The sequence below is a fragment of the Lissotriton helveticus genome, chromosome 9 (genome assembly GCF_964261635.1).
Source record: "Lissotriton helveticus chromosome 9, aLisHel1.1, whole genome shotgun sequence".
Classification (NCBI taxonomy): Eukaryota; Metazoa; Chordata; class Amphibia; order Caudata; family Salamandridae; genus Lissotriton; species Lissotriton helveticus.
Window position 1 is genome coordinate 226,216,272 of NC_136070.1, and position 13,567 is coordinate 226,229,838.

General features: G+C 44.8%; 1 protein-coding gene across 1 annotated transcript in view; it reads left to right on the forward strand.

Moving 5' to 3' along the window:
• The first annotated feature begins 1,855 nt into the window (after positions 1 to 1,855).
• INO80 (INO80 complex ATPase subunit) overlaps positions 1,856 to 13,567 on the forward strand; it is a 534,228-nt gene continuing 522,516 nt past the window's right edge. Inside the window, exon 1 of the mRNA XM_078659770.1 lies at positions 1,856 to 2,079. The gene's annotated coding sequence lies outside the window, so the exon portion shown is untranslated. The remainder of the gene's footprint in view (positions 2,080 to 13,567) is intronic.

A 13,567-nucleotide genomic window follows, 5' to 3' on the forward strand; every position in this document is an offset into this window, starting at 1 on the left:
CCCACGGCACTGAACAATAGGGGAGGTGGCGCAGAGACGCACAAGAGAGAAGTCACGGCCACCCCGGTAAGACAGACCCGCAGTGGGAGAGTGGTGGTGAGACCATCCAGATTTCAAGACTTTGATATGAGCAGCGGACTGTAAGTTTTATGTTGTTTCATTGTTTGGAAAAAAGGGAGATATGTAGAGTTGGCGTTCTAGTTTATGCACGTCGCGTGATGACGCGACGTGCCTCCAGCCATCTTGGGATGCGCGGGCATCCCCACTGAGAAGGCGCGAGTGCCGGAGCTCGGGACATCACCGGCTCGGCGCTCTCTGCAACACAAATAATTAAATAAACAGTGTTTTCCCCCACAACGATTCCTGTCCTTATTTGGAAGCTCCTGCCACCATTACAAATGGGAGAAGCCCTAGCAGTCAAGTGGTTAATGTTACTGATGCCTTGCCTGACTTGAGAAAAACAAGGATTTCAGCACAGGTTCAACGCCTCAATTATCACATTAAATTATTAACAAAACGAAGGCTTTTTTTTTTTTTTTAACAGATCATTACGGAGATGCTTAAGAAATGCAAATTTCAGACAGGCATGTTCTGTCACTGTTTCATATTTAATGTCCGTGGAAATATGAAAAACAAAAAAAATAACACCTATAATCTTGATATTGTAAATATTTATGTTTGTATAATGCCAGTTTGACTTAAGGTGTGGTTTGTGTATTTACAGAACACCATATACTAACAATAAATGAAGAACAATAATAAAACTAAATACAAAGTAATAACCGTTGGTGTTCAATGGGAAGAATGTAACCATATAGTCACTGGACTGCACAATATGCAATTATGGATTTAAATCTCTGCTTCTGCACTAGACCAACCTGTGTGACTGGCGGCTCATCACTTTAATTCACTATGGACTATGTTACTTAACCATCTAATTTGAGAGCACATTGAAGTAATCCAGTAGGGGATCTATGCTCTACAAAACCCTAACTTGTATCCGGCCAATATAGAATAATGTTGCTTTACATGCAAGAACCATACAGACCATATGAAGAAGGTAGTTAGGTCATGAATGTTGAAAAAAAATACTTTCAACAAATGTCAATCACATACCTATGTATTTGAGACAATGACAAACATTGAAACAATGCCTTTATACTTTTATAAGTAATTATCCGATTTACATATTTTGATAAATTGGTTCGTACTGCGCCATTTAGTGCCATGTCTGACCGCCACTCCTGGTTATACTCTGCCCCCCCCCCCCCCCCCCCCAAAGTTTGGGTTTCCAATGACCTTGCATTTTAATATATATGCACGCGCATAATCATTTGTCCAATCAAGGGCGCCGCTCCTCGTCTCAAGTTGAAGTGAACTGATGTTGTCTTGATGGTTGTTTAAATGAACCACTATATCTCAGGTGGCCTTGCATTACACGGAGCATGAATATAACTTGTCCACACCCGCGCCCACAAACAATCGTCTACTGCTTTTATTTATTCACATCACTTTGGTGACCTCACTTCCTCATATAATCACCAAATGACGGAAGATCTCGCGATGGCTAGGCACTAAGCGCGATATCTGCTGCCTCACCATCTCAACGTCACCATAACCGTTCGGCAATCTTCAACTAGGCTCAACTTGTCACGCTGCCGAGTGCATCGATAGTTAAGTCTCAGAACCCGGGTTCGCTAACCGTGTTAAATCTTGCTCGGCACTCTCCAAACTACCTTCCCGTGACCTACTACACAGGGTCAGAACCCCTGCCTGAGGTCTGGATGCCTGTCAGGTTTCCCGTGTTTGGCTCTTGTGCTCACTCGATTGCTCTGGCCTGGCCAATGGCGCCTCTCCCCCCCGCCATGGCTCCCCATGTCCCTGCTCTCTCAGTGAGTGAAAGTGGCTGCCGCCGCCGGCCCCGTGCCTGCAGCCTCAGCAGCGCCGCCATCTTGGCGTCCCAGGAGCCGAGAGGCGGCAGCAGCAGAGAGACGCGCGAGCCCAGCTCACAGAGAGGGACAGGGCAGGAGCCAAGCGGAGTCGGGAGACGCCGCGCCCCTAACCCTAACGGGGACTGAGGTGAGCCTAGACCTGCGCAGCGGGCGGGCTGCGGGGAGATGGCAAAGTCAAGGAAACAGAAGGGGGCAAGGGAAGGCCTTGGGTTCTCCTCGATCCGGACTTATCGCACTGCCGCTGGGCCTCTTCTTAAAGGGCCACGCTCCTCACACTTCCTCCCCCACCCCACGACAGTCTGAGGGAGGAGCCCCAGAGTTCCCTGTGTTGACGTTCCACCTAGATGTGCACCCATTCCGGGGTGTCCGGTCACCCTCAAGGTTCCCGTGACAGACCGCTCTGCCCACGTGTGATATGAGTGAGCCGTCCCCTTTGGCCACGTAGCACGTGTGTGCTGTTCATTATTTGTCTGATCACGTGTGTGCTCGTCCCCTGCACTGATCTGTCAGATCACCGTGCCCGCGCATCTCCCCCTCTACTGTTCTCAACTTGTCAAAGTGCCTTTGAATCAGGTGTCGGCAAATTGCTAAACTTAAAATAGGTAATATTAAATGCTCTTAGGTATTCCTGACATACTGCCCTCCAAATCTAGCCCTGACAATAGTGCATCACATCCTATTTCTGAGCATGGTACTTTAAAAATGAAGACTTGGTCGCAGTGTTATTAAACAATGGGTTTTGGTATGATGCCCTGCCTGGAACAGTGCTGCCTTTCATGCGTTCGCAAACCAGGTCTTGTAAGTGAGTAACTAGTGGTAGATTTAGCTGAAAACCTCCATATAAGTATTAAATGGCGTTCTTTATAGATACAGGTGCATTCATGTGGTGTGGTAACCTAAGTGCAGCCTGCAGGTCTCTCAAAAGGATGATCTGTAACTGTGTGTCTACGGTGGTCGTATGATCAAGTGACTTCGAAAGGCATATTGGGCTTAACTCCCTGACTAGGAAGATATTTACCTCTGCAACTATGAAAAGCTTTGCACACAAGTCGTTGGATCAATCGGATGATGTACGGAGCTGGAGGTTCATGGTCCCCAGCTGGTCATCCTTTTTTTTTTCTTTCTTTGGGAGGTCATGTTCTTCATTATAGTTTTAAATGTCGTTTCTTTGAGTTGATATGTCGGTGCCTTTGCCACTGTGTGCAGTAGGGATTGGAGAGTTGCATTATCTCCCTCCGATGGCTTCAACATGTCTGGTTTTGAAGGTAAACTATTTGATGAGCTGGCACACAACTTACCAGCGAATCACTGCCAGCAATGCATTTGTCCTTTATTGACAGCGTTCACATTTTTTTTATGATCATGTCACTCTCTGAACTGGCATATAATGCATCCACCAATAGTTAGTAAAAAAAAAGTGTTCTGGTTAGTTCCAGACCGTAATTGTCAAACAATGTTATACATACATTGTGTGAAAAAACTGTGTGTGTGTGTGTATATATATATATATATATATATATATATATATATATATATATATATTCTCTACTGGCAATAGTCAGTAGGTATTTTTACTTAGGACCAACTTTTCCCATAGACAAAGTTTTCTGTCTTTTTCAAATAACTTTGGTGTCGTTTGACTAACCATCAAACTTTTATCAAAAAGGGCCCCTACTTTGCCTAGTTTTGCATGGAATGTTTCGGGGTGATTCATCAAGTGGGGGCTGACATCAAAACGATTTTTCCCCATGCAATGTCTATGGGGATTTTGCAATTTTTAGATAGGGCTACAGGCTGAACGGATTTACACCAAATTTGGCAGAAAGCTAGCTCTTGATCCAGAAAGAACCCTTTTTGTAATTTGGTGGAAATCTTTTCAGTAGTTTTAGAGTTAATAAAGGAATACAACTTTGTACATCTTATGACGGGGATCCTCCACAGGTACTCGAGGATCGAATTATATATTACTTTACGTAAAAAAACTGTCAAATTTGCTGGAAAAAAACCAACAAAGATAACAGGGATGTTCTATTTAAGTTAACATTTTACCCACACAAAACCATAGAAATTCGGCAGTTATAGTTGTACTTATCTGAAGCAACTAGAACATGTGCTTTTAGGGTACTTTAGGCCACATGTTTTACTTTCTTAATATAAGTAGAACTGTAAGTATAGCTGCTGAATTTCTATGGTCTTTTTTTGGGTCAAATGTGAACCTAACTTTAACTTTCCTGTATGTAACTTATGATTTTTTTCGGTGGAAAAAAATATATATACATATACTGAAACAGTCCTGTCTGAATTGCCAGGCCCTCCCTGAACTGGAGTTGGTTGTGTGCGGGTTCAGGTAGGACCTAGCCTGGCAGTTCAGGCTGGACTAGAAGGGTCAACACTGATTTGCATATGGCTGGGTCTAAACTGAGATGGCATGGTGAGCAAAAGAACAATGGGTTGGAATGCTACCCTGAGCTATTGCCAGTGGTTAGACTATTGCAAGCTGCCTCCCATCACCTTTTGTATGTTTCATGTACTCCCCTAAGTGGCATGGGTATGCCCAGATGTGGGTACAATGCTCTCTGTGCCACTGGAACCAAGCTGTATTGGGCTGTTGAGCCTATAACTAGGGCAACATCCTTACTGGGCTTCTTGTATTCCGGCTGCACCTGGCTTGGCAGTTCAGGCTGGACTGTTCCCATGAGGAGCAGGGTTAAGACTAATTTGTTCATGGCTGGGTCCAAACGAAGGTAGCACGATGAGCAAAGGAACGATGGGTTGGAGTGCTACTCTTAATTATCACTAGCAGATAGCCTTATTGCAAGTAACCTCCTATTATCTTTTGCGTATTTCAGTTATAGAGTACCAGAGTCACAGTTGGGATGGTCACCTCACTCAATGTTATCACAGATGTTTTCCAGCCCCTACTGTCGTTTCACAATATGATGCATTCTGGGTGTTGGCTTGGTTCCATTCAACTAGTTAGTCTAACAGATGTTAGCAATGCCTTGTAGGTTAATTTCTATGACGACATAGAGTGAGGTGGTCACACTAGCGTGCCTGGTGGGCTGAGATGAGATTAACAGCTTCCTTGGAAAAATGTATTATGCAGGTGCTCATAGGCTGGGCTATTATTAGTGAAGAGAAAGTCACAGCAGCAGGACCGAGGGATATGAGGATTCCTCAGCACAAAATGAGTACAGAGGGAGGCTTTTGCCATCACTTGCATTAGGTTCCATGGTATTCTAGCTATGCCACTACAGGTGCCCACTGCTTGACCCAGTTTGCAGTTCAGCTGAGCTGGAATTAAAATTCTCAAGTACTTCAGTCAGTACCCGGAGTGTCGTTTACAATGAGCAAAATGAGTACCTGCAGTGTCGTTGGTCTGTAGTAATTGATGTCACTGTGTCTCCGCTTTCCTGGCTCAGGTCATTCTTACTTAATTTGTTATGCTTCAACAACTTTATCTCTACCAGCAAATAAGACAGCAATAGATAATTTATATATATTTTACAGGAACATATGTAATCTCTGTTTGCCCATCATGTATTTGCAGAGAAACCTGTTCTCTTTTTTGAGGACTTGCTATGGAACATCTGACATTTTTATTTGTAAGCTTTTTGTTGCATCCATTTTTTGTTGTGTAATTTGTAAAGGACATTTGATGCATCTATGCACACCGAGTATGCACGCTTTTTAAAATATAAACATTGTTGTGCATTTTTTTCCTCCCTAATGTATGCCGGCTTGATTTGTTAATCATTACACAATTGTTGTTTTAGCATATTCTTTAGCAGCTTCTGCAGCTGGCTTGAAGGTTGCCAGAGCCGTTGTACCTGAGGTCTTTAGGACTTCCTCTCGCAGCAATTCCATGTTTAGAGGGGCGGTTTTGTGAAATACTACAGACCATGCAAAGACATTAATATGCAATGAGCCAATTTTTGCCTATAGGCAGGGCCACTGGAACCATATGGCAGAGAAGTACCAAATTATGCAGCAGGGCTGACTCAATTATGCGGCAAGAAAAGGGAAAATATGGGGTGTATCGCGGTACAATTTGAAGAAGTATTACTTTACTGTATTGTCATTTTCAGGTCAAAGGCGGTTTTCTAACGACATCTTGGTGGCGTTCAGAAAGCTTCCTTTGGAGTGCATTCATCCCATTGCTTACCATTGACTATGTAGCATGCAACTCAAATTTGCTTGCTTTCTAGTTGCTGGCTTTATTTGTTTTAGACTGTCCACCTTGAGTTTGTTCCTTCCATGCCAAAAGTCCGCTTTCTTCCACAAGTATAGCATTTCTGTACACAGGCCTTAAAATCTTGATCGTATCTTGTCTCATTTGCTCATTAAAGACAGAGGTAAAATGTAAGGGTTTGTCTTCCAGGGAGCAGGTGTTTACTTTTTTTCCTTTGACTTCAAAGTGAGAGGATTTATGTGACAACCCTGCTGGGTACCCACGTGAGACAGAAAGAATGGAGGATCTTATTTTTTGCCAGCTGGCTACTCGGGGTGTGCGATACAACGTTTTTCTGTTTTCTAGCACCAAACACAATTTAAATGTCTGTAAAAGAACTGTGCAGGTGTTTCAGAATAAGGAAAGCACAAATGAAGCAGATTTTAGGTAATTCTTAAGTGTAGTGGCAACACTTATTTCAATACACATCATTTGTGCTCTGTATATTTTTTTGTTGTGTAAAACTGTATGTCTGTGCTAATGTAATGGTCATTTTAATTGAAGATGTGTTGTCTGTAACGGCAGTGTGCTACCACACCATGCATACTCCACTTTACCCCACTCTGCACTACTCCACGACAGTGCACTCTACTCTTCACCACTCCACACTATGCCACTCCACGTCATTGCACTCTCCATGCACCGCTCCATGTCACTTCACTCGATGCCTCTCTGCTCTACACCACTCTACGCCAATGCAGTCTACCCCACACTACTCTCGTATGCACTGCTGCACTCTTATCCACTACACTCTATGCCAATCCACTCTTAAGTCACTCTTTACCAATGTACTCTACAACCCTGCACTCTACTCTATGCCACTGCACTGTACGCCACTTTACTCTACTCTGAAGCATGTTACTCTACACCACTTTATACTATTCTGTGCTATTTGGCACCACTGCAGTCTACCATGCGCCACTGCACTTTACACCACTTTACTCAAAAGAAATGCACTCTACGCCAATCCACTCTGCACCACTGCTCTGTACTCCACTATACTCTGCAACCCTCTACACTCTATGCCACTCTACACCATTGCACTCTGTCACTTTACTCTGCACCACTGCACTCTACACAGTTGCACATTATGCTACTCTACAACACTGCACCTTTTGCCACCAAACCGTGTCTCTCTACTCGCCCTTTCTACTCTACTGTGCACCACTGCACTCTACACCTCTCTACTCTGCACCACTCTACGGTAGTTCACTCTACCATGGACTACTGCACTCTATGCCTCTGCACTAAGCCAATGCACTCTGTCACTGGATTCTGACAGTCTACTCTGCAAGACTGCACTCTCCGCCACTGAACTCTGCCACTGCACTCTATGTACTACACTCTACTCTGCACCACTCAAATGTGCACCAATCCACTTAATGTCATCTACTCTACATCACTCCACGCCACTCTAGTCTGCACCATTGCACTCTTCTGCACTGATTTAATCTGTCACTGCACTCTACGCCACTGTACTCTAATGCATCCTACCCTGTACCACTCCACCTTGCACCACTCCACTGTACGCCACTTCAGTCTACTCTGAAATACTCTACTCCATGCCACTGCACACTATACCACTCCACTCTACACCATTGCAAACTTCTCTGTCACTTCACTCTACAGCAATGGACTCTACACCACTGTACTCAAAGAAAGTGCACTCTACGCCAATATATTCTGAAACACGATATCTCCATAATTCTCCACGGTACTCCACTCTGACACTGCTCCATTAAACTCTACTCCGCTCTGACATTATACTTCACTCCATGCCACTCAACTCTACTCCACTCTAAGCCACTCTGACACTACTCCACTCTACAACGCTCTGTGCAACTCCCTCTATGCCACTATATTCCACTCTATTCCACAACATGCTGCTACACTCCACTGCTCAACTTTATTCCATGCCACTCCACTATATGCCACTTGACTCTGCAACACTCTATGCCATGCCATTCTCCTGTCACGTGTCTGGGTAGGCACGGGGAGAAACGCTGCCATTTTCCATACACACATTTAAGTTGCCATCTTTTCTATACTTTGACTTTTGACACACATTTGCATGCGTGACTGTGCAGGATATGGTTCTTAAAAACCACATTTGCTTACATTTCCACTTCATCAAAACATTATCACAACACCTTGAGCATTTAGTACAAGAGCTAAAGTTCACAGCACAATTGTTGTTTGTTTATCATCCGTTAGGCAACATTGCTTTCATAAGAGGATACACTGACAGCCTGGCTAAGGTTTCAACACGTTAGATTGGATCTCTTTATTATATAAACAAGAGCACTTTTGTGTTCACATCAGAGGATCACTCTGCTGTCACTGCGAGGTTGCTGTTGTCACAGTCTCAGTCCAGCTGATTCCTGTTTTCCCTCTGCGAGGAGGGATGTCCAACTTGTGACTAAGACGGGGACCTGAACACATTCACCCAGAGGTATTGGGGAGTTGGGTCATACAGAAGGAGTTTTTGACAGATCACCCACCCTATGCAAGTATGTTAGGGAGCGCATCATAGGAGTACACTATACACAGTACCTATATGCCAGCATATATACACTGTTTTAGCAGAATGGTGGAATTTATCATTTTCACTGTTCTCATATTGCTAATCACTTTCATCTGCTTCATTCTATTAATCATTGCAGCACATATATTTTGTACAAGAATCACAATGGGTCAATAAATATTGAAAAGCTCCTTTGTGTATTTCCCGTGTGCCTCTCTGGTTGTGTACAAGTGACTGAGTGAAAACGTTCTAGATCTGTTAACACGGTTCTTTGGGGAGTAAGGTACGTCATGTTCTGAAGTTGCCACATCCATTCGTTACCCTCTTGGGTTTTAGGGTACTTATGGTGGCACTATGAGCTAGCAGGACCATAGGCCAACATATTATGAGGATGTGCTTAGAATCACTCCGGCACTACCCCAACTTTTATGTTGTCCCACAAAGCACAGTTACCACTGAAGAAGTGGAAGCCGTATGACATGTCATGTCTACAATGGTTGATTATTGAATGGATCGCCTGAGTAATTCTCTTTCGCATACCTTAAGACCCCATCTCACCCCATAACCGGAGAACTCCGTGGTGGTAGGGACCATCTTCCTCAGCTAAGTAGGTAACCTCTATGTATTGACTGTTCAAGCTTGAATCTTTCAAAGGATTATCCCGTTGTGATACCCTCTCTGAATTCCACATATTCTTGTGGCTGAAGATGCAGCACTAAACATAGCTGAGAACTGCAGACATGCGGTTACTCAGAAGCTGCTACAGGATGATCTCGCATTTACGGGTGGGGATGTTACCTTTGTGGTTGAGGCTCACAAAGCATATAGGACAGAGGTATTCTATTCATGGGTTACATTCCCAGCAACAGACAACACAACTAGGCTGTATCACAATTACACTGCAGCTGAAGTTCCAAATGACTACACACCATAGAAGAAATAGAATACCAAGAGCATACCAAGAACATAAAAATTGGTTTGGAGACGCCCTACCACATACAATAAATGACGTTAGACTAGGTCCCCTTAGAAATGTGTCAGCAACATGGCCAGTCTTAGCCGGTTACACACCATATCCTAATATAGCAATCATGACCGCTCCACAGGAACGCAGATTGTACAGCAATTTAGTAACTATGTGTAGGTGTTTCAAACAGTTCGTTATACGAACATCAACATTAAATCCTGTGAGGATTGCACAAGCTGCGTGTCAGACCTGGCATCTTTTGGTGTGGTTTCCCATGTCTTTTTGCTTCTGGCCTCCTGCTTTTGACTGGTTTTAGGTCTCAGGGCAGGGCAGTTTATCACTGCTGACCAGTGCTAAAGTGCATGTGCTCTGTGTCTAAAATGTGATAGCATTTAGTTTCTCTATGATTGGCATCATTGATTGACCAATACGTTCCTAGTACAGTGCACTGTCTATGCACAGGACCTGTAAATCAAATGCTGCTTATGGGCCTGCAGCACTGACTGTCCCACCCACACAAGTAGCCCTTCAAACATGTCTAAGGTCTATCGCTGCAGAACATTTGTGCACAATTTTAACTGCCATGTCGAACTGACAAGTACCCCTACTTTCCTGGCCCAAACATTCCCTTTTATTACATGTAAAGCAACCCTAAGGTAGGCCCTAGGGTAGCTCATGGGCAGGGTGCCTTATATTTAAAAGGTAGTACATGTGGTTTTAAGTTTTATATTTCCTGGTAGTGAAAAACTGCTGAATTCGTTTTTCATTATAGCACGGCCTATCTCTCCCATAGGTTTGCATTGAAGCTGCCTTTTAACATCTTATGGGTGTATCTTCCAATTGGGGGCTGATAGAAAATTGAAGTTTGACGTCTCTGGAGTCATAATTTAAAAACAATTCTTTCAGTGAAGTTGGTTTTGAAATTGCAGATCTGAAAATGTCACTTTTAGAAAGTTGGAATTTTCTTACTTAACCATTCAGTGCCTCTGCCTGTCCATAGAGTACACGTCTGGTTTGGATGACAGTTGGGCTTTCTGAATTTAGACAGTCACACACAAAGGGAGTTGCGGTGTGCCCTTCATATACTGATGGCTCATCACTTGGCTGCACCTGAACAGGGCTTTCCCTGTCCGCAGAGAAAGAGCTGTCTCCCCCCGTTTAGTGTTTCTGGAGCCAGGACTGGGAAGGACAGGATCTTGTGCACTATCAAGACCTCTCTTTGAAGTCTCCCTACTTCAAAGGCTGGAATGGGTATAAGTGCTGGACCTCTGACACCATATACTCGAAACACTTCTGGACTGCAGACATTCTGACAAGATGAAGAGCTGTTGTGCTGCCAGGAGGGACTGCCTCTTTGCTGCTTGCTTTTTTGTGTTGGCCTGCTGATTCTGTCTTAGGAGTGAGAGGATTGGACTAAGCTCTCTGCAGCCTACTTTCAAAGCTTCGTCAAGGGCTTGAGTTGAGCTTACCTCCTGTTTTAAATCTCAGGGCCATCAAAGATTTCACTGCAGCATCTGGGGTTTTCTGCTGATAGCCCTAGTCTGCCAAGTGGTGCCAAATCAAATTACTGGGCCCTTGTAAATGAGTTTACTGTGCTAAATAAAAAGAAACCAGTACACCGACTTCCAGTGTGACTTCGGAGCCAGCGACACTCTTCAGCACCGCGCCACTGTCTGCACTGGAGCCTTGGTCCCTGCTCAATGCAACAACCCCGACTTGCATCGCAGACACCAATGCCACTGCAGTGCCTCCTATGATGCGCCACAGTGTGAGTCTTGAGCACCGTGCCACTGAAGACCTGTGATTCTGGGCAAATCACTTAATCTCCCCGTGCCTAAAATGAAAGCGTGTCCTCATGTAACGTAACTGGTGCTATGTAAAGCGCTCTGATACCTGATTCGGTTCAGGTCTAGTTCGCGCTATATAAAACTCTGCAAAAAAAAAAGTCTGTGACACCCGACTGCCGCAGCACCTGTGGCAGGACACCAACTCCTCAAAGCTGACGCCTTGTGGCTTGACCCTCGACGCTTCATCGACTCTGCACCGCTGATGGGAACCAACACCTCTCCCCTGAACACTGCATCATCTCCCCTGTGCCTTGAAGGTGGTAATGGCTCAACAACTTTGCATCACCTCAGAAACAGACACCTCACTTGCTTCAGTGATGCCTCCCCTTCGTTGTGCAACGCACCGTTCTAAGCACTGACGTGCCAGTAACCTGCACCGACAGTAAAGAACAGATGCCAAAGCCAAAAGGCGTGTGATGGTTGTGGCTGTTCCACTCCAAGGCTGACCTGGTCTGTATGTTTCGCTTGAAATCTGATGCCATTTGTTGTCTGGAGGTGCCTGTTGCAGCATCTCTATGTGATTGTCACCATATTTGTGCCTGTGATCATTGCCGTTAATCGGCAACTTAGATCTTGGCGTAGGGGAAAGACTTTAAATCTTGCCCTCATTAATTGCCGCTCCTTAGGGAAACATAGGATGGAAGTCCATGACTACCTGATGGACAGTCAGGTGGATGCCTTCTTTCTCACTGAGACATGGCTCAATGCCTCGTCAGCACCAGATGTGTTGGCTGCCCTTCCACCTGGATATGATATAAACAGAATAGATAGAAAGAAGGGGAGAGGGGGAGGGATTGCTATAATATACAGGCATGATCTGGCCTGCACCCTAGAGGAGATGGATATGGCGGGCAGCGAGACTGGGTTTTTCTCAATCTCAGGATCCCATGACTACAGCCTCAAGGGATTGTTGACATACCGCTCCCCTGGGCTGGGGGCCAGATTTGCGACTCAACTGATGGAGAATCTCACTTAATCAGCGTTAGAACACAAGAGACTCCTTCTCCTAGGGGACTTGAATTTCCATTTTAATGACCCTTTGAATATTGAAGCTCAGGAGATCAGACAGGAACTGGCAGACATACAGTTGCTGTTCAAGTCGGAAATGCCTACCCACTGCCAAGGCCATCTCCTGGACCCAATCTTTGCTAATTGCGATGCGCTGACTGTAGCGCCTCCAACCCCTGTGATTTGGTCAGACCATTTTTTAGTCTCTCTAAGACCAACGGCTCCTGATAATGGAACACAGAATGGAACTAGCACTTCAAATAAACGCAGGAAATGGGCGAAGTTTTCCACAGAGGCATTTGACAAAGTAATAATACTGGGAGGCCCCCCCGAGGGTGTGGGAATTGAATCTGCCTGCGAGGCATTAGATCTGCGAATCCGAAAGGCGCTAGACCATACAGCACCATGGACTCAGAATTCACCGGCAAGGAAATCTAAGTCCGCCCCATGGTTCAATAATGAACTGCGGGAAAAAAAAGCAGAATGTAAACGCCTAGAGACGAAATGGAGGAGATGTTTTTCTGAGACAGAGAGAGTTGGATACAAGAAGGGATTGAGGGAATATCACGCCCTTATCCGGAAAACTCGAAAAACCTACTACTGTACTAGAATCAAAGAAGCAGACAACTCCATGAAGGAAATGTTTCTAGTATATAGGGAATTGTCAGATCTCACCCGACTAGCAGCCCCTACAAATGGATCAGTTAAATCTTGTAATCAGGTAGCAGAGTTCTTTGCCAGTAAGGTAGAAAAAATCTACTCTGCCTTTCCGGAGGCAGCTAGGGGAGGTGATGGGAGGGCGGAAATCCCTACGTCCGTTCAGGATAGGAATTGCCTCACGGCATTTCTGGTACCCTCGCGGGAAATCATATGCCATATCGCAGGAAGTATTAAATCAGGCTCACCTAGTGATCCGGCATCCCCAAAAAGACTTCATGGCAGTATAAACATTCTGGAGCCCTACATTAGGCACCTACTTGCACTATCTTTCGAATCTGGACAGGTACTCATAACATGGAAGAAAGCAGTAGTCCTTCC